Source organism: Trematomus bernacchii, unplaced genomic scaffold (genome assembly GCF_902827165.1).
Source record: "Trematomus bernacchii unplaced genomic scaffold, fTreBer1.1, whole genome shotgun sequence".
Classification (NCBI taxonomy): domain Eukaryota; kingdom Metazoa; phylum Chordata; class Actinopteri; order Perciformes; family Nototheniidae; genus Trematomus; species Trematomus bernacchii.
In genome coordinates, this window is record NW_022987429.1 from 1,237,826 (window position 1) to 1,258,334 (window position 20,509).

Sequence of the window (20,509 nt, forward strand, 5' to 3'; positions counted from 1 at the left end):
CAAACAACTGCTTCTAACTGAATAATAAATGTTCCCAGAAAACAATCATCAAATTCAGCGTGTCACTGTGCATGTGAGCCTGTCACTGTGAGCTCTGCGCTGCCATGAGTTATTCTTCATCGGGGTGGCTGTGGCTCAGTGGAGGTGTGCTGGAGTTCGAATCAGGGTATAGCAAGTTCGAGTCCCACTGCAGTCAGCATGTCGTTGTGTCCCTGGGCAAGACACTTCACCCCAAATTGCTCCTGTAGGGATAGTCCACAGTACTGAATGTATGTAAGTCGCTTTGGATAAAAGCGTCAAACAAATGACATGTAATGTAATCTAAATGTCTGACTCTGCTGCTCCCATTGGTGTGACCCATGAGCAATTATACATATCTACTTTTATCATATTTCATCTGTTTCATGCATATCCCCAGCCTTTGTGCAGCACTGTGCCCTCAGGAATTCACTACTATTGTTTGTTTTGTATTCAAGTTGCTGAATGTTTCTTACATTTGAAAGGGTCTGACTCAGGCCTATGAATTAAGTATTCATTTGTCAGCCTCCACAGCAAATGAGAGGGAAGGGTTTGAGTCATGCAAAGAAATACAACTGCATCACGTAACACAGTCATTTATGTTATTTCGAAAATGTAACTTTATACATATATATGTATTTTCTTAAAATAAGCTAGAAAATGTCTTGTACAGTTGACGGGCACCAATGCAAAAATATACAAGATAAATGTGTTGTGTTTTGTATATAAACAATACTCATGTATTTAGTCCATCGCTTTTCATTACAGTGCATGTTAGAGGTACAATACATAATTGTCTGCCACATGCACGCTCTTAATCCAAACAATGACAAAATACAGAATTTGGCAACATACAGTAGAGGTTCATGAGCGTTTGTCATTGGAGGCCGTTTATCATGAATATATGTGTTCATTGTTTTGGAAGTTTTTACTGGGAGTCCTGGAAAAGTTGCCAAACTAAAACAAAGAGGACCTAGTAAAAGCACTACATACAAGGAGTTTCAGGTTTGTACAGTATGGACAAAGTGGACAAAGGAGAGATGTTTAGAGTTAAACAGGTCTGAGATCTAAATAGTGCATCATCAAAATGTGGCCAGGATCTGGAAAAAAGTGAATTAATGTCAGCTTCTGAAAGTCAACCAGCATTCGCATATGCAAAGACATTACATCACCATTGAATGTGAAAAAATAACAAAAAACATGATTTTTTTTTATACAAATCCATACCCTTATTCAAAAAATGTTTTTTGAATAAGGGTATATACTGTATATATATATATATATATATATATATGACAAACAACCTACAAAATAGATGAAAAGATGATTTGTTCAGGCATTCGTTGTGTGGGGTTTGTATGGTATCCAGGTCTAACCTGCCTTTCTGTAGACCCAGCTGTCAAAGAGGACGGTCCAATCAAAAGGTCGAAGCTCAAGCATTCATCTCATAGATAACAATCTCTTAGGTGTCAGCAGAAATGTCAGATGTTATCTGCTTCCTTTTTAATTGATTCCTCTCTGTCTTCCATCTACACAGGTGCTTCTTCGCTCTCAGGTCAATCTCTGTGTAACCATCGATGGCAGCTGCCAGTGTGACTCAAAGTTGTGCTTCTTTTAGCCAACATGATACAACATATTTCCGTTGAATGAGGTCAGTTAATTACATTTCATGGATTGAATGTTGTAGTTAGACAGCTTGATTTTTTTCAATTTCCTTTATCCTAGCTTGAAATTAACTGGTTTATAACCACAAGCAATGTGGATTGCTTTTATCTGCTGTAATAATAGAAATACTTGACTTTAAATGTGTGAGTCACAGATTCTCGCTTTCGGTTATTGTGATTCAATATCACACAACTAAGTGGCCTTTTATTGTCAAAGAAAAAAACGGGGTGAAACAAATGTGATACAGTTTGGCGTGTCCAATACAGAGCAGCTGGAGTCCTTGAGATGAACATTGTGCTAGAACTCAAAACTTGTCATTAAACACACAGCTGCTGCTGAATAACCAGAGAAGAACAAGCACATGTTCCTTAGTAAAGAGATGCAACCACAGTATTACATAAATAAGATATCTTAAGGCATTATGAATGTATTTGTCTTCAGTATTTTGGACACACAGCATGTATGTGCAATGCTGTGTGTCACATGTTTTCTTTTTGTATTTGTTATGAAGCATTGATTATGTAAAGGGAGAGAACCTACTGTTTTATTTACAGTAGTTCAAGGGGATCAAAACAAATAAAATAAATAACCAATATGAATGTGCATTTTTTTTAATACTATCCAAAGGACAACATAAATAAATTGTATAAAACAAAAGGCAATCAATACTTTGTTTTTATATTTTACTTATCATATTTATTTTCCTACGATAACAGACCGTATATTAAGGATATGCCATCACACTAAGGCATTTCTTTCACAGCAACACCAGTGTTTGACTTTTACACTTTGCATACTAGATAGCTCTACTTTGGCAGTTCAACATTTGCTGCTATAAGAACACAATAAATTATTAAGTTTCTAACAGACACGTGTGCAATCATCTCCAGAAGAGCTCTGTGCTAGTCTTGACAGAACAACAGTACATATTCTGTCCTGATTATCTTATATGTTATGGACCATTTGAGTGAACTGTTTTGTTCTCCTTTGTTCCTGACTTTGCATACATTACATTATAAGATATAGCACTTGATGGTGTTCCTTAGAAAAGTGTGACAGCAAGCTGTGAATAAGTGCTGTGGTTGATTTGACACCTGAAAGTGTTTGCAGTCAGAAAAAACCCTGCACCATTGCAATCTCTCAGGAAGTTCACACGTTCATTTGAAAAAACTCAGCTAATATGTATTGTGGGTTTTTGCGTATTCCTTATTTTATACTTTCTCAGGCATTGGTTGATAAAGTGACAAGAACCTGTTTGATGGAAAGGAGATTATAATCTAGTATTGTCTATGTGCAACACAAGGGCAAAGAGATATGTTTTTTTATTTTGTTTTCTAGAACTTTCACTTTCACAACTATATTTGTAAAACATTCCTCCAATAGTTTTGTCCATCAACAACATTGTATTCAAAGGCATTTTCACGAAAGGAAACTCAGGCAAGAATAACTATTTACACAGACAGACAATACGAAGCAATGACAAAGAATAAAAAAGAAAACATACAAACAGAAAGCAACACAAAAATACATCAATGGCAATACTATTCACGTCTCTCTTTCTATAAAACACACTTGTTTCTGTGGTTTTGGGCTTTAATTCAGATTTGATGCACCTATCTGACATTTCCAATTTAAAAAAAATGCTAAAAGCAAATCATGGTGGGTCAAACGAACGGAGTCCTGCCCACATGTGATGTAAAGGTCTATAGAATAATCTCGCACCAGAGAAATGCTAAGCTAAGACGCAAGATTTGGGGAAGAAATGCTTCACGTTAAATTAGTCAGCCTTTCAGCCGATCTCCCACTGACACTACAGTTACTAATGTACCAAAATAGTTGTTATTTCCCAGTTAATCATAATACAAGAGTCATCATCATTTGCTGGATTTCTCTTTCGATTTTGTTTTATTCAGAAATGTTGCTGCTGAAGTTTGAAATGTTCTTCATGATTTTGGAACACCATCATCCGCAGTCATTTTATGGTTTTAAAATAAACCCTTTTACAGAGTGATCTGACACTTTTTGTCAGTGTGGTGGATTGTAAGGGTGTGAACTGTTAATGGTGATTTTTCATAACTCTTGGTGCTGACACTGCCCCTGTTTCCTTGCTTGTGCTGACACTTAAAAAATGTGTGATGCCAGTTGGAAGATACCAGCAACTCCAACATATGCTTCTTGCAGTTACCACTAGTAGGTTGACATGAACGGTTATTTTAGCTGGCAGTTCATATATACAGAGCTTCAGATAACACAGCATCCAGCAGGCTATTTGCCAATAGCACATGCTGGCATACATGCGGGTGTCGGGCTAAGGCTAAATGGACATTGGAGGCAGGCAGGTCCCACTGCATTGTGAGAGTTATCCTTTTTGAAATAAATGTAATAGGTTTCTCTGTCTCAATAATGTAAAATTAAGTATTCATTCATTAAGTAATACTTGCTGTAGAGCCACACAAAGGTAGAAAATACATGGCAGGAAAACTACTTGTGTAATTTTCATTTTCCACATGTGAGCAAAGGGCTGAAGTTGTTTGGCAAAAATGCTGCAAATCCAATGTTAAAGTCTTTTTTCCCCGTTTGGTGGGTGAATATGAGGTCAAATCCAATGCATCTATATATTTTTTCATGTTTGTGCAGATTTGAGCGTGACCTTGGAGAGGAACCTTGCAGCTGCCACCAGTCAGCTAATCAACTCCGCTGGCATGAAGAAGATAGAGGTGAGTAGGGGCCAGAATGGCTCTGTGTGGTGAGAGATGGGGTTCAAATGAGTGTGGAGAACTTAAGGTGAATTGGTGCATTATAAAAGAAGCGAGTCAAAACATGGACTGTATCAGATGATGGGTTAGGATGTGGAAAAGCTTCAGCAGCCAGGGAGTTTCACTCTTTGTGAGTCCACACTGCTCATCTCACTCTATGATGCTCCTGGCCTACCCTAACCCTAACCCTAACCCTAACCCTTAAGATTGAGGAGAAGACAGCTCAACCCAATCTCCTGCCTAAAGCACAAACACATACAGATACAAAACATTAGGGGGTTTTGGGAATCCCGTGAAACCAGACTTCTTTCCGCCATAGTCGTCGTACCACACTCAAAGAGGTTGTTCATTTCCTGTTCCATAGGTTGTTTGCTGAGTATGGACTAGCTTTGTTTTTCTGGTCTTTTTTGTTTACCTTGACAGCTTTAATACAACAATGACAGCTGGGATTGCACGACTGATGCCATTGTTGTCTTCTTTCTGTGCTGGAATTGTTCTCCTCTCCTCAACTACTGCAAGCGTCTGTCTCTAAAGGACTTTAAAGAAGCGCAATTGGCTCTCACATGGTTGTAGCTTGCAATGTGTCAAGAGGGAATTTACATATATCTTCTCTCAACTCCATACACTGTATGTCATTTTTGCAGTGGTAATACATTGTGATTGTTCTTCCACAACCAACCCAACAAACAATGCTGTTGATTTACTTTTGTTTGCATGGTATACTATTGATTTATTCCCCTTCCTCTTCCATTCCCCAAGCATATACACATATTAACTTTGGTTTCCCTGTCTTTTCCTTTCTCCTCCACCTGTTTGTCTCACACTAGTCATTGCAGAAGCATTGCATCAGGAAGTGCTGTAGGTCTCCTTGACAAGAACTTGATACTTAGAGGATCAATCGGGGATTGGATCTTCACTGCACCAAAAGTCAAGATACCTTTTAAATCATTGACCTGCTAAGTGGAATCAGCTTCTGTTATTCTGCTGCTTACTTTGCTATTACATGCCAATTCAAAGAAGAAATAACATATTTACCAAACTGAACATGTGATTTACAAGAACCTTTAATCTGTAATGTCCATATTTATAGCGTTTGTTTGTCAAGTCAAGGCGTAGTATTGACTAAGACTACTCATTTGCAGCTGGTAAGCTATATAAGTGTTTTTTTTTTTTTTCAAGAAACAGACTCAAATTAAATCAGACCATTTTAGCAGTTGATATATACTGTGTCCACACACTCAAGAACATGAGAATGCTCAAACCTGCACATCTTTGAGACGAACAATATTAACAGTTTAATAAAATTGATGTTGAATTAATGTATGCAATCAACACTTCTGCAACCGTATATCTAAACCCATTATTCAGTTATCTTAGATGTATAAAACCTTTCAAATCTATTGTAAAACAACAATGTCTCATCTACATCTACTTTAAAACACAAAACGTTCCATTGCATTTGGTTCATGTTAACACGAAGTAGCACTTATTGACTTGAGGATTTGGCAGTGAGAAATGGTAATCTCTTTAACTTGACCTTTCTCTACTGATTTTCTCTAGATAGTCTGTTTGTTATCCAACTGCTGAATGATACAACAAGTCCATCTAGATGAGGACCCTCATTTATTTCCCGGTGTGTTGGTGCTCTCCTCTTCAGGCTATTGGTTTCCATTTTGGAAGGGATCTTTTACAGACAATAATGTATTGATCAACACCACAGAGGTTTATTTGAATCCATGAAACACTTGCCAGAGAAAGAAAGCAATGTTTTAAGAGGAATATTTGTATTATACTGTACAATGCTTCAGTCTACTTGTGACACATTGAATTCATTCACTGTGAAAAGACAGCACCCACATTATTGAAAATGTTGTTTTGTCCACCAATTAAAATAGTCCCATAGAGACAAATGTGCAAAGGAGGCGGAGACACCGCAAAAACTGGATTCTATCATAGTCAAATGTAAATTAAGGCTGAAAAAGTGATAAAAGCACATTGTATCTCAAAGGGCCTGAGGACAGAAAACACAATGTACTGAGAGACATTAATAAACATCAAAATTAGTTGAACCACCAGTCCTGAACTTCAGTTATACTTAACTACTAAGGGTTGGTGCTTTGTAAATTATGTCAACAGTGAAATACAAAATAATCGGACATATTGACACTTGTTCCTCTGCCCTGTGAAAATGTGGCACCGTTTGGCCTTTTACCTCAGTTATCATTAGACCTTTACACACATCATTATCCAGGGTGATGTGAAGAGCAATGATGGAATCTATAATGTCTGTCCCTTTGTCTGGCTGCTCAATTTAATGAGCGGGCAGGTATTAATGATGATGGAGACCAAGACTGGCCCTGGCCAAAGAGCCATGAGCAAAGCGTAATGGGGTGAAAAGCTTGCTTTGGGACAAAAGTAAATTATGGCCCGAACAATCAATAGTCAGCATGACTGAAAGCCAATGGGCTTTGCTCCAGTTCTCATAATTATAGGAAGGAAACACATTGATTCTTACCCTGTTATATTATGTTTGATTTCAGTTATTGACTTTGCTGAACACGGTATTTACCAAAATCATTCTGTGTGGTACCATCATGACTAACTAGGAACATATTAACAGGACAGTCCATGCAGATGGAGGGGCTTTCACAGCATTCATATTGATGAAATACAATCAACCCAGTTGTGGAACTAACAAAAGCCAGTACCAGAACATTAAGTAAAATCAGATGATACACAAGTACTAAATAAATATATAAATCATTAAACCTAATGAATTAATGGCTATATAAGTCTCTTATATAAGTAATACAGAAATTAAGACATTTACCACTTGACTTTTGTCATTTTTGGCAAGAATGGTGCCCTACAGCTTTAAGAATTGATGCCGTCAGTTGGTATATTTTACTTGCTAGAGATGTATAAAGCACCTTGCCTGGGCACCTTGGTTGGTCAGTAACTCAATATCCAGACAAGGAGCATGATTATTACTGACAGTGCTCTTTTGTGAAAAGGTGTTTGTCAGCTAAATTGCCCATAATACTTATGACTAATGTACCAGCTGCTATGAGGATTTGATTCTTTAACAAGCTCTAACAACTGAACTTTCCATAAGAGAATAATTACATTGTCAAAGTTTGTATGACCTGTAAAACATGATCTTCTGAATTGCCTAAGGCGACTTGTTTTAGTAGTTTGATGATTCACCGAACCAAACCAACTCTAATAGTTAAGTTTCAGCTACATTGACTCAGCTTTAATAACGCCAAAGTTAATGACAAATCATAGATAAAAGTTGCAGGCTCACCTCTTTCAGTACCCAAAGACACGTTATGACATATACCGCATATATTTACTCATTCTGTTTTTAAACCTTCTTAAGACTCACCACCCTCATTAGAATACATTCGTCTCTCAGGCTCGGACTGCCAGCATCACCGAAGGCACACAAACTCAATGTGGCCAACATTTGCTCATAGAAACGCATGCTCTCTGCATTTCAATTGCAAGTTATTCACTAATGTTTTCATACATTTTGAAAACAGCATGGTATGTTCTACCCTGGACCTGTGAAATGCAAAGTTAATTATTTCATTATTTATAACACTAAAGATTCTATCCTGACATTATCAGTGGATACTGGCTTAGGTACTGTAACATGTTGCCAGGGCAGTAAAGCAGAAATTGAAACTCTGGTAATTTTCTGGGGACACATACTCAGTTTATAATGGTTTTATAAATTGCCACATAAACACGTACATGTCATTTAGAACTGGGTCAATGAATGTGCAAATTACAAATCTACTGTTCAAAGGACTATTTTGAATTGACTGATTTTCGTTTTGTTTTACTCAAACATAATTCCAACCAAGGCTAGAAAACACTCAATGTAAGCACAATGTATCTTGTAGAGCAACATTTCTCTGCTACATGTAGTCTATATGATCTATTGTGAATAGGTGACTTTGTACCTGTAATAGTTCCAAAGTCTTTGTTCAGCCAGGATCTTCTCTGGTAGATCACTAAAGTAAAACCCCCATTACTAGTAGAACCAGCACACTGGCTTGATCTCAGACATCTCGGGTTAACCCACACAAGAGCCGATAAAAGCCTTTCTGTCTCACCTCAAAGGAACATGCTCTTCCTAACTCTCTGAGGTACAAGTTATAGAAAAACAATGTAAAGCTTTTCTGCTTCCCATCTCTGACAGACATGCACGTTTTCAGACGAGAGGAACTTTCAGTGGGACTTCTATGGTAATTCAGACTGCAATCATATGGCCTTGAGGCTGCTGCTGCTGACACCAACACCAAATGAGGCCCCAGATGCGTCATTATAATTAGTTGCTGTTCGCGTGACGTGCTCATTAATGCGCATATTACTCTCTCTTCCCCAGATTTCCTAATTCTGAGGAAGTACACATCAACAAATTCACAAGGTGTTGAGGGGTTAGCTCATTAGCTCAACCGTAAATGACAGCCTATGTGAATGTAGAGATCAAAGAGTTAATTCACAAATGTTAGGTTAGATACTGTAGGTGCACGGATAAAATGTTTAATGTAGAGAAAGTAAAGATAAAAATATGGCATAATATTATTCAAATAGATAAAGTTATGTTAATGACTTAGCAACGCCTGACACTGTGTTGTTGTTCTCTTGGGTCATGTTTATGGAAAACATACATTGTGTCTCAACAGCAGATTAATGTACCTCTGTTTACATCTGTCTCACTTTGTTACCACTGCTTTATCAAAGCTAATTGAATGACGCATCAGTTGTGTCTATTATTTGAAATACATTTGCTATGCTATGTATTGAATGCATATTCTCATTTATTGTATGGGCTTTCAGACAGTAGTATGAGAACAACTGAGCTATCTACACTTTACAGGCACTCTATTTATCTTTGTCAAAAAGAAAAAACTAAAGAGGAGGGGGCTATGTCTTCAGGTAATTGCTGATGTCATATTTCAGACAGGGAAGAACCTCTGCCATTCTTTTAAGCAAGCAGAGCCCGTGGTCAGCTGCCCCTTAAGCGCAGAGAGCTCCACTGACTAATTACTGCAGTCCAGCTGCCTACACTCTGCAGCTTCTCTATCTCAGCCCTTCTCTTCTCTTCTCTTCTGTAATCACCGCAAATCCTTATCCAGTTGGGTAAGACCATTCTGTTTCTTGAGATCGAGCCTGTGCCAGATTGTCGCTGCATGCTTATGAATGTAGTTGTTCTGAATTCAATCCAGTTGGAGTGACTAAGCAGGTGGTAGCATATTCACTATTAACCCAACATCTGCGCCTCTGGTATTAACTATTCTAAAATGATTAATTCACTAAAAAGAGAACATCTAATCAATTTAATATGGTTTACATATGAACAGTATTACACACCAAAGAAGGATAGGCAAGTTGGTAAGCCTAAGTGTATCAGTGTAGAGGGTACACATGACATACAGTAAATAAAAAGGATACAACATGTGGTGCCCAATTCAAATGAGCTGTTTTGCCTAATAGACGCAGGGTTGCAATCAGAACCGTTATTTAAATGGATTTAACCGATGCGTACAGCCTTTGAAAGAAAATCATTGTAATTGTACTCAGTTTTGTATGATGTGCAGCGTATTATTCAGTTATATTCAATAGAAACATTATTAACAATCCTGTGGATATAAAGAAGAAAAAGTACCAACCTGGCAGACGTACTGTGCAGCTTTTAAGAGGGGCCAGCATCACACATTGTTTTCTTTGTTGCAGTGACTCTTTACACCTATCCATCCACACGGTATTTCAATTCACTTCCCTGCATGACCATGCTGCAGAGCAACATTATTGATTTTTCCTTTGTTTCTATTTTTTTACTTTCCATTATAGTGAACCGTCTCTCTGCTGGTGCCCAATATTCATGTTTCTTTCTCTTTTTCCTTCTATAAGAAAATGCACTTTCATCCATTAGGAAAAAAAGCTAAAGTCTGTCCCTACACATCTTCTTCAAGACTACCAGAGAGCATTGCTACCTCATGGGGGCCAATCAGGGACTCACAGTTTCAGTGGCTTCAAGATAAATTGACTGGCTCCCCGCAAAACCCTTGTTTGATGTTATATAAATCAATGGTTACCCTTAGCTCTTACTCTTGGTTTATAAATATATATTGAAAATATATCTTTCAATGAATCAAATACAATCCCTATTCAGAACACTTTACTGACAAACACCATACAAATTAAACATGGTATAGGCCTGATAAAGATGAATTAAATCAGATAACTTTTATCACAAACATGAAACTTCAAGAAGAAAGTAGTAAAAAGCTGTCCTCCAAAAGTCTGGTGTTCAAATAAAAGATTTCAATTTCTTAGATGAGTCGTTGCAACAAATACTACGTTGTTGGGACAAGGGCGGCTTAATGTGTGTCCGTGACAAGTGTGTGGATGAGCGGCAGTGAAAGAGATGGATGGCAGATGGATTCGCTCAGAGCGGATCAGCTGTCTGATCATTGCAGAGAAGAGGTTAGTAGTAATGTTGTCTCGAGGTGTCAAATGTACAGTGACACGCTCATGTAAACACAAACATCATTAGTGACTTTCTTGTGTAGAAATTATTCCCCCGCAGTTAAATAAAACTCATGTATGAAATAGACTACCGATGGAACCAAATGCCATTAACTGCAGATGGTTGAACTTCCTGTTTGGATTGTGAATGCACAGAAAAGTTCAACAACAATATATCTTAGATTGTCAGGTTTCTTGTATAAAGCTTTAGTGAATATAAAGGTTAGGGTTATTCTGCTTTTATTCTGCTTTATTATTATTTATATTTGAACAATATAAATGTAACCGTCCCCTACAAAAAATGTGTGTCCATATTTGAGCTACACCAGTTAGCTGTGTCTCAACACCCTTCAAAGGATCTATATAGGATCCAGTCCCTCCAGGCACTTTGGAAGCTCACTTAAAGACATCAATACTGTGGGAAATGAGACACAGAACAATGGCTCCAGAGACTGAGAAGTTAGACGGCTGAGTGAGATGCCCTTACATCTTATTTAAGGTACTTCTAGTCAATGCAGTAGAGTTCATTGAGGGAACTGTTTCACTCTGTAAAACATCAAACTGCACGGGAAGTCGAGCCAAAGGCAGCGATAGTAATTAGCAAGACAGGTGAACTAAATGAAGTGAAGTCTCCTTTTTGTTGCAACTACTTCTACCAGTAACAAGACATCTTTCAGAGTTTCCTAATCAATATAAATAATGGGATTTCATGAAAGCAGTTTGTTGTATTTTAAAGAAAAAGATTGTACCAAATGGGTTAACAGGACCCTTCCAGGACAGTGCTTCGGGAAGCTTTGTCCCTTATATATGACCTATGAGTTATTCGCTGGTTGATTCAGTTGTGTGTGAAAAACTTTGTTAATACATCTTCAACAATGTGCTTCAATTAACTCAAACTTCAAATATCATGTTCCAACACCTTTCTCCTCTGCTGTCCACAGCTGGAGATAACCAGGAGTACATTACGAGGAGGATTAATCCATATTAAATATTTATATTTTTCCCTGCCTTTCTGCTGGAACATTGCACTGTCAATCAAATGTCATCCATTCAGTAATGAGGGTTACAAACCTCCCTTTTTGCCATAGCAACAAAAACGACAAATGTATGGGGAATACAAATGGACTGGCATTAAAAAGACAGAGGGGGGACTGAACGATCTGTGATGAAAATATCACAGATCACTCATGACAAATGGCCTGCAGTCTATCAATTTCCAATTCTAAACAAAATTGATGCAGTATGAAGAGTGTAGGATGCAAAGGTTGTGCTAGTCTGCCTCAATCTGATGAATTGATGATATATTTTCTCAGATGAGTGATACAGTGATAACAGAAATACAGTTGCAATGTGTCTCAGTGGGTGATTTCAGAAGTTCCAACAAAGAATGCATCATCTCCATCTCAGCAGTAACTGTCTGCCATGATTGATGATGTTGTCACAACGCCCCTATGTTGCCACAATGTGGCTCCACTTCCTTATCACTTAGGCAAAAAATGTATACGTTATCAGCTATCTACACATAGGCGTCTAACCCAATAAGCAAGAGAGTTGTGCTGCACTCTGTCAGCCGTACCGAGAGACACTGCAGCACCCGAGCTCTAACGTCTGAGAGAAAACAACAGCAAGTGGGAGCCGTACATTTCACTGTGTCAAATCGATGAGATCGATAGTCACTTCTCTTGCACATTCACTCCTAAGTTACTACTGAGAACTCTGAATGGCTGTAACTTGCTTTCAACAAACTCCACTTTCATGTATACAATCTATTTTGGCAAACACTGTATCAGGTGTCTGATAGATAAGATGGATGAACAACAGATGAATAGACCAACCATGAATACATTCAGAAAGGTGAATATTCCCTTATTCTGCTATAAGAAAAGGCTTCAAAACTACCGTAGTCAAACTTAAAAAGTAAGTTATCAAGGATATGTTTGAGCTCAACCTGTTTTGACATTTTCAGACCTTTGCCCCTCTCACTATCCCACTTTGTCCCATAGCTTGTGCTGCCTTATCTTCTGCTCACAGCTAGGTGCTTAAAGGTCCCATGTCATGCTTTTCTGGTTATTACCTGTCCCCTTGTGTGTTATGAAGGTTTTTATGCATGTAAACGGTCTGCAGAGTCAAAAACCCTCATACTACACCCTGTAGGGAGTAAAACTCTAACACAGAGTCGACAACAACGAGGCGTTTGAAATCTCAAACGCCTCGTTGGAGATTTCTCATTTTCTTCCTGGGTACTCTGACGTGGGGATACCCAGAGGCCACACCCTCTGCCAGCCTTTCACGAAACAAAGCTTCCCAAACCTTTCAGTAATTCATGCCGGATATGTACAGCGTAGGACACTGAAGAACGATGCTGTTCCTACTTTGTTTGGTCCAGCGGGAGATTCGGGTACACAACCTGTAAGTATTCATTGTTGTTTGTGTATTTATGATGTTTAAAACAAACAAGGTATCTACCACGACTGTTTAAATGGGTAAACGTTTTTCGGGCTACTACGTTGGGATCACGGAGAAATGCTCTCCGCAGACCCATTCTCACAGCGTTATAAACCTTTTTCTTACTCAATATCAAGCCACACTTATTGTTTTTACTTCGGCTGTGAGTGTTTGTGTGTGCTCAGGATGAGTTTCGCTTGTTCTCGCTGTATCGCCGACACGGAAGCCTGTCTGCTCAAGCTGCGAGCAGCAACGAGCCTCTCAACGTTGCGACCAATCAGAGCACACTGGGCTCACAGGGAGGGGGGGGGGCAGGAGCTCCAACAAGCCGTTTAGGACAGAGAGTGAATACCGGTGAATACACATACTTTACAGAGATGCTGTATGCGAAACCAATGTGAGTTTGGAAAATTGCACAATATAAATCTATTTTAGTTGACCTCAACAATGGAATTATGATCAGTAGAAATGGCCATGACATGGGACCTTTAAGTCTTAACCTGTCCAAGCTCCCGTTGACATGCAGCCTATCTAATGCATCCTTTCATGCTCTGCCACATCCTCACCCAATGGCATGATGCTGATGACTGCCAGCTCCCCAGAAAAGCGTCTGATGTGACAACTTCTGCTCTACAGCTGCAGCTGGGCTCTTGGTGAGAAAGTGAAATGTGTGTTGAGAGACACTAATGCAACACATTAGTTTGCATGAGCAGGTATGCAGCAGGTGGCATCAAACGGATTTATCATCAATGTAGTGCGATAGAGAGATGGGCTCCGAGGTTTCAGATGTAGGAAAATATTTAAAAAAATAAAGAAGTCAAATCAAAGGTGCTTTATTCTTATTTTATTACGTTCCCATGAAACTATGCATCTTGCAAATGTAGCAATACCTTATACTGACTTTGATCTTTGGAAGAAAACCAAACTTTGAAAATGTCTATGAAGTTGTGTCTTGTATAGTCTTCACCGCAGTGCAGATATAATAAATCTACTTTGATAACAAAACTTGTTTTCTCAGACGGGATTACAGCACCAGGCAGGCCTGTCTGTATTTGGCTGTTGCCTTTTTGCTTGTGCCCAGGGCTTCATTAAACCCATATCAAAGAAAAATGTTAAGATCTTGGTTTTCATTGAGTGCACAAAGGCATGTGTGCCAATGCCGAGACAGAATAACAAGTTGCATCATGCATCATGGCACAACGGGGGCATCTCAGTGAATGCTGTAGGAAATGTAAAACAAGTGTTTCTCAGACAGAGACAGGCCATCAGGCTCTTCGATTATTTTGCAACGTGAATCACACAGCCCCCCATTTAGAAAGTAATGTCAGTATTGATTAGCTCACCTCGCCCTGAAAAAGGTACTTAAACTGGACCTAATCAGCCATGCTCACATATTTATTTATCTGATCTTGATGAGATAAGGTAGACAACTTATATAATGCATCCAAAAGGTATCACTTCAGCAAGTCAGTATTAGCTTTGAGAGGATAACGGTGAATATAAATGTCACCATTTATTTTTGCCTTTACGTAAGATATTGTGATTGAAAAATAATAAAAATAATCCAGACACCGACTAACGTGTGTGATTTGCAATCTTTTAATAAATGTTAATGACTGCAGTAAAGCTGTCAGCAAACAAGGAGTGATTCCAATCCAATATACTAACCCCTAACCAAAGTGTAGCAGTTGTAGTTCTGAAGCACAACAATCCCCTTCAAAGTAAAATGTCATGCGTGAGCAAAATATCTTCTATTATTTATCATTGTTAAGTTAGACTCAACTTTAGGAAAATAAGGAAAACAGTTAAGCGAGTAATGACAAACAAGGGTATGAAAATCATAGTTGTGAGTATTTTTTCTTAATTTCTGTAGCAGTGGGACTTAACATCAATCCTGCAGTAAGTTCTGCATAATTATGTTGTATTGTCTTTAACCATGTGCAGAAATACCAACAGTATATACTAATTTGTAAAGAAAATTCTTGACCTCAATATATTCGATTTTTTCCCCCCAAACAGTACAATGGGTGTTTTCAGCAAGACAAATCCATGAAACAGGATTAACAATTAAGACATGTTACTCTTAACTTCAGGGCTTCTGTCTCTCAGCTTTGAAGTCAAGTTTGTATAAATTCAAGGTTTACCTAATTAATAACCATTAAAACAACAAAAACAAATATACTTCGCCACATTTCACATAACATGCTGAGGAATGATAAGTAACAATCTTTTCAAAATGAGTGAATATTTGCAAAAAAACATAAAGTTTATCAATTTGAACATGAAATATCTTGTCTTTGTAGAGTATTCAAATGAATATAGGTCGAAAAAGATTTGCAAATCATTGTAACCTATTTTTATTTACACAACATGTAATATTGCAATAGTATGTCGTATTGCTAACCATTTCCTTCATTTTAAGCTACAACATGCTCTATTAAGGCGTGATCAGATCACAGTGGGGGGGTGGCAGCTACCTGTGGTGTACAGACTGGCAGGATCCAAGGTATCCGGCAGCGGCTTTGCGCCCTGCTGCTGCCAATTCAAAATACAGAACATCAATGTTGCCGGGTGGCAGCCACAGCGGTTCCCACTCGCTGTCTGAAACCCCCTTCAATCCCACCTTCAAACCTCTCATTTTTGAACTGGATACTTCCAACGGCAGAAATGGACGTCAATGAGCACAACACCAGACCACCGTGATCCCTGGACAAATCTGAGATGTGGGCAGTGATTAAAAAAGGTCTTGGACCAGAGTAACATGTTCTCTGGGGCTGCAATAGATATGATATTATTATTAATTGTTTTATTTCATTAATTAAATGCTTTGAGGCTTTGTGTAAATTGTTATGTAGATAAACCCCTTGCTCTCTATACCAGTATTTCAGTTCCTGTGACAAGCCAGAGATAAGACTCATTATGATCTATTTTTAGGGCAATTAAGCCTATAGTCAGATGAGGTAACATCTTGAACATGTATGCAGTAACATTCTAATTGCTTCTTCAATAGTAAGGATTAGATTTAAAGAGTTAATTATTCAATTAAAAAAACCTTGTTGCAATTTAAAGCTGTTAGTTGTAAAAAAGGAAGTTGCAAATGACAAACTAATAATATGAGCATCGTCTTTATTTGAAATTGATTAGGTATCAGACTTAATAAAATGCTAAATCACATCCCCAGTAAACCCAGTATGACGAATAATTATTTAAACTGATCATATTTTCCATTTATAATAAAATAACATGTAGAAGTTTCTCTTGATGGAGAAGGAGAAATTCATATTGTTTTAGCAATTTCCAAAAGTTTGACATTTCACTCTAGGAATGTTTCATGTGTATATCATGAAACATCTTTGATTTAACAAGATCCAATCTACCTTGAGCCTTTCACCAATCTACCGTGCCATGTCCAATATAGTAGCGACAACATATTTCAAATGTTATTTAAAAGGAGAAATATAAATAACTATTTGCATCGCCATTCGGTGTTCCACACTTCGCATTTCATAATGTCTTCAGAGCCGTCTGATAATCTACAGTTGCTATAAAGTAGATCATTTTTACGGCAACGTCTGCTTGGACACAGCTATCGGAATTTAGCTGGATCCACATTAGGCAACATTTCAACCTCTTTTTTGATTAGCTGTATTAGCAATTCAAATAAAACAACCTGCTCATGTTGTTAATGTAAAACAGTATCCATGTAGTTACCACTTAAACTGTTTTAAAAAAAAAAGGATTAACAAGACATTCTGTAATAATTGGCTACATCATGCTCCATTGCTCTTCTTTCCACTGTGCCATGTCCTCCCCTCTAACCTCACCAGTACACTTTGGGACTGCTGAATGGGCACAGTGGTTGGCATGGAGCTGTGAGCTGCTCTTATCATGTTAAGCACAATGACAGAGGGTTGGTACAAGGGAACAGCTTTAATGATTCTGGATGTGCGCCCCAGGGCTGCAATCACCCTGACCAACCCTTGTATACCCATGTTTAGCCCCGGGGCTGCAAGTGTTTAAGCTTCTATTTTGAGAATGTTCTTGAACAACAAAAACAGACTTTTTAAATAGCTGTGCACAACACTGTGATGTACCTTATAGAAATCACAACAACAACTGTTTTAATGCAACAGCATGAGGGTAAACTATAGTGCCCTAGATTGGAAACCTTCAAGAGGTTCGCACTGTAGCACATCAACGCTAACATTCATTAGTTCCATTTATAATACTGAGTTGACAAAGTGATGTCAAAAGCAATGTTATTTTCAAATTTGTTGACAGATTAAAAAATAGCTTTATGTGAAAAGAACAGTGTATTCTGCTGGCATGTTTAAAATAAAAGCCACCCACGGATTTACAAGCCATCAATACATCCACGGGTGAGATTATAAGAGGGAATCTGACATTGTGCGCGGGTGCCAGAAGCTCTTACAATCATGTCACAGTTCCCACAGTGTGTCTCTTCCCTCGAAAAAAGTATAAAAAAATACACAAGAACAGGAAGGCACAAAGGGTAAGGTTATCATCTTGGTTTATACATGCATTTACCACCATATTTTTGTCAGAATAACTTTCCTTTCTAACCAGATAGTGTCTGGCACTCCTTGACCTGCATCTGTTCAATTACTAAGAATATTCATAGCTAACACGTGGTTACCAAAATCTATAACGAGTCATGCATGAAGCCCTGCTGCTTTCCCTGAGGAACACATTTATTCATACCTAAAGAGATATGAAAGATAAACTTACCATACTGGAACAGAGGCAAAGAACATATCCGCTTTCTGCCAGGGGAGAGGATAGGGGCCTACGCAGATTCAGTCTGAAACACAAAAAGGAGAAGAGTTCCGTAAGGACAAGCAACATCAATGACTTGTGATTTTACACAAGGCGGACAAAAGAGAATTTTCGAATGTCAGCATACATGAAGCTTGTGTGTGTCATCCACTAATTGTACTGTATGTCACATTGGATAAGAGCATGCTGAGCAGATGAATGCTTAAAACAGATATGTAAATCCTAGGCTTTATATAACTCCCATAAATCTAACCCTGTATATTAAGGGACAGAGAACATTTACACAGTACAGTATTGCTATTTTAACAGATAATATCCTGCAAGGCTTCATTGATAAAACATACAATTATGCTTGAACCACCCTGAACACACTCAGAGATGAACCAAGTTGAATATTCACATAAAGATTTATTTAACATTTTGAGTAGTGATAACCACACCCTAGTTCTATCAAATCCTTTGTGAACTGTTAACCCCCATACTTTTCTGATTTGTGTTGGTATAGGAAAGAAGAATAAACATAAGAATGTTATCCGTATAGTGAGTGGCCACTCCATCAAATTCTTCATCAATCCACTTTATGAAAAAAGCTTTTGTGGATATATTGTCCACATTCAGTGTAAACGTGTATCAGGACTGTCATTGCTGTTGGATTTCCCAGACATCACAATAAGAACCTGTGTTTATTTCCATTGAATTGCTTTTTCAGTCTCTGTTTTTTTGTCCCATAGGAAGTCTAGCAGCAGCGGCTTAAGGTGGCTTCTACTGCTGTCAACCTGAACCACTTTAAATACTAGAAATATGTCTCCGTGTAGCAAAATTCAACTATAAAAACGCATATATTTGTCATTTTGGAAGGCAACACAATTTATGCTTACTGTGGAGTGTTTACTTTTTGTGTGAAATGTTTTAGAACGCTAACAATGAGGAAGCTTTTGGTTGGTGTTGCTCACTCCTGAATACTTAACATTGGAATTTTCAACTTTTTTTTTTTCAGTTTACTATGTCTATTATATTTAATGAGCTTATGTTTGAAGTGAAAAGGAAAACAGAGAAAGAAAACACAATCTGCCATTCACTGCATCTCCGGCTCTGACAGCAATGTTTTTGAAATAATGAGATCTCTCGCATGGTTTACTCTGAAAGGTATGAGCCAGCAGAAAAGATGATGACAGGAAAAGTCAAACAGCCATGCAGGTTTTTAACACAGAGCTGTCTTAATGATTGCATCCAAGCTAGCTATTGGCTGTAGTCTTCCCACACTAACCACCATCCTGTCGGTTTCAATCACAGCCCATATGACAAATTATTAAGGTGGCAGACCGAGATCCTGGTGTATTTTTTTCCCAAATCTGCAGGATCATTTTGGCTTCTCTACACAAAGAGAGGAGAATAGCACTGTCCTAGGAGGGTGTTTGGGTGGAGTAAGGGTGGGATGATGAGGAGAAAGGGAAGGAGAAGAGGGGGATGAGACCCCGTTGGGATGGAATCTTGAGTATGCCAAGGTCAGCACAAAACACAAACACAGACACACTTACACGTAGCAACACACTGCCCACATAAGCTCCTCCCTGAGGAAAACCTGCTGAGAACTGCTGAATTACCACTGGGCTCACACTTGGCTATAGGTGCCTGAAAAACCTCAGAACACAAACACATTTTCTTATTCTCGTGTCTTTACGTTGGCATTGGTCATTTTTTAGAACTTCACCTTCACCCTCACTGCATTCTGGCGTGGTCCAACCTCTCTTTGTGAATATGTAAGGCTTTTGTTTGAGCGGAAGTTGTCTTGTAACAAAACAAATGCCATTCATGGGGGCTGATAGTTAATACTCGAATGCCTTTCTTTGAGTTACCGCAGGTGTATCTGTGGAGGCATAAATGAACTTGTCTTGGATGTGGAATTACTGTAGTGTTAGTTTATTCCCGAACAAAAGCAAGTACTAAATTATTGACTTTAAATGCTTTCACTTTGACAGGTGGGAATAAATGAGATGATCAAAATATTGGCTCTAGACAAAAGATATTTCACACATGAAAGATCAAGTCTCAAGAAAATACAGTTATTACAATTGTGCCTCCTGTACACAATCACCAAGCGCTTGTCTATACACAGAAGCTGTTATTGATGAACCTAAAGTACTGATATATTTATATATTTTCATTTATTTGCCATTTACGCTGCCATATTCATTTGCTAAATCATCACTTGCAATACACATCAGAGGGCATTACAATCCCTCCCTCTTGTAACTGCCATATATTTTTATGAATATCACTTTTAT

The 20,509-nt window shown here is 38.2% G+C and overlaps 1 protein-coding gene across 1 annotated transcript in view; it reads right to left on the reverse strand.

Moving 5' to 3' along the window:
- The window catches only part of lingo2 (leucine rich repeat and Ig domain containing 2), a 214,195-nt gene that overhangs the window by 161,455 nt on the left and 32,231 nt on the right, over positions 1–20,509 (reverse strand). The window contains exon 2 of the mRNA XM_034140784.1: positions 18,177–18,249. The gene's annotated coding sequence lies outside the window, so the exon portion shown is untranslated. The remainder of the gene's footprint in view (positions 1–18,176; positions 18,250–20,509) is intronic.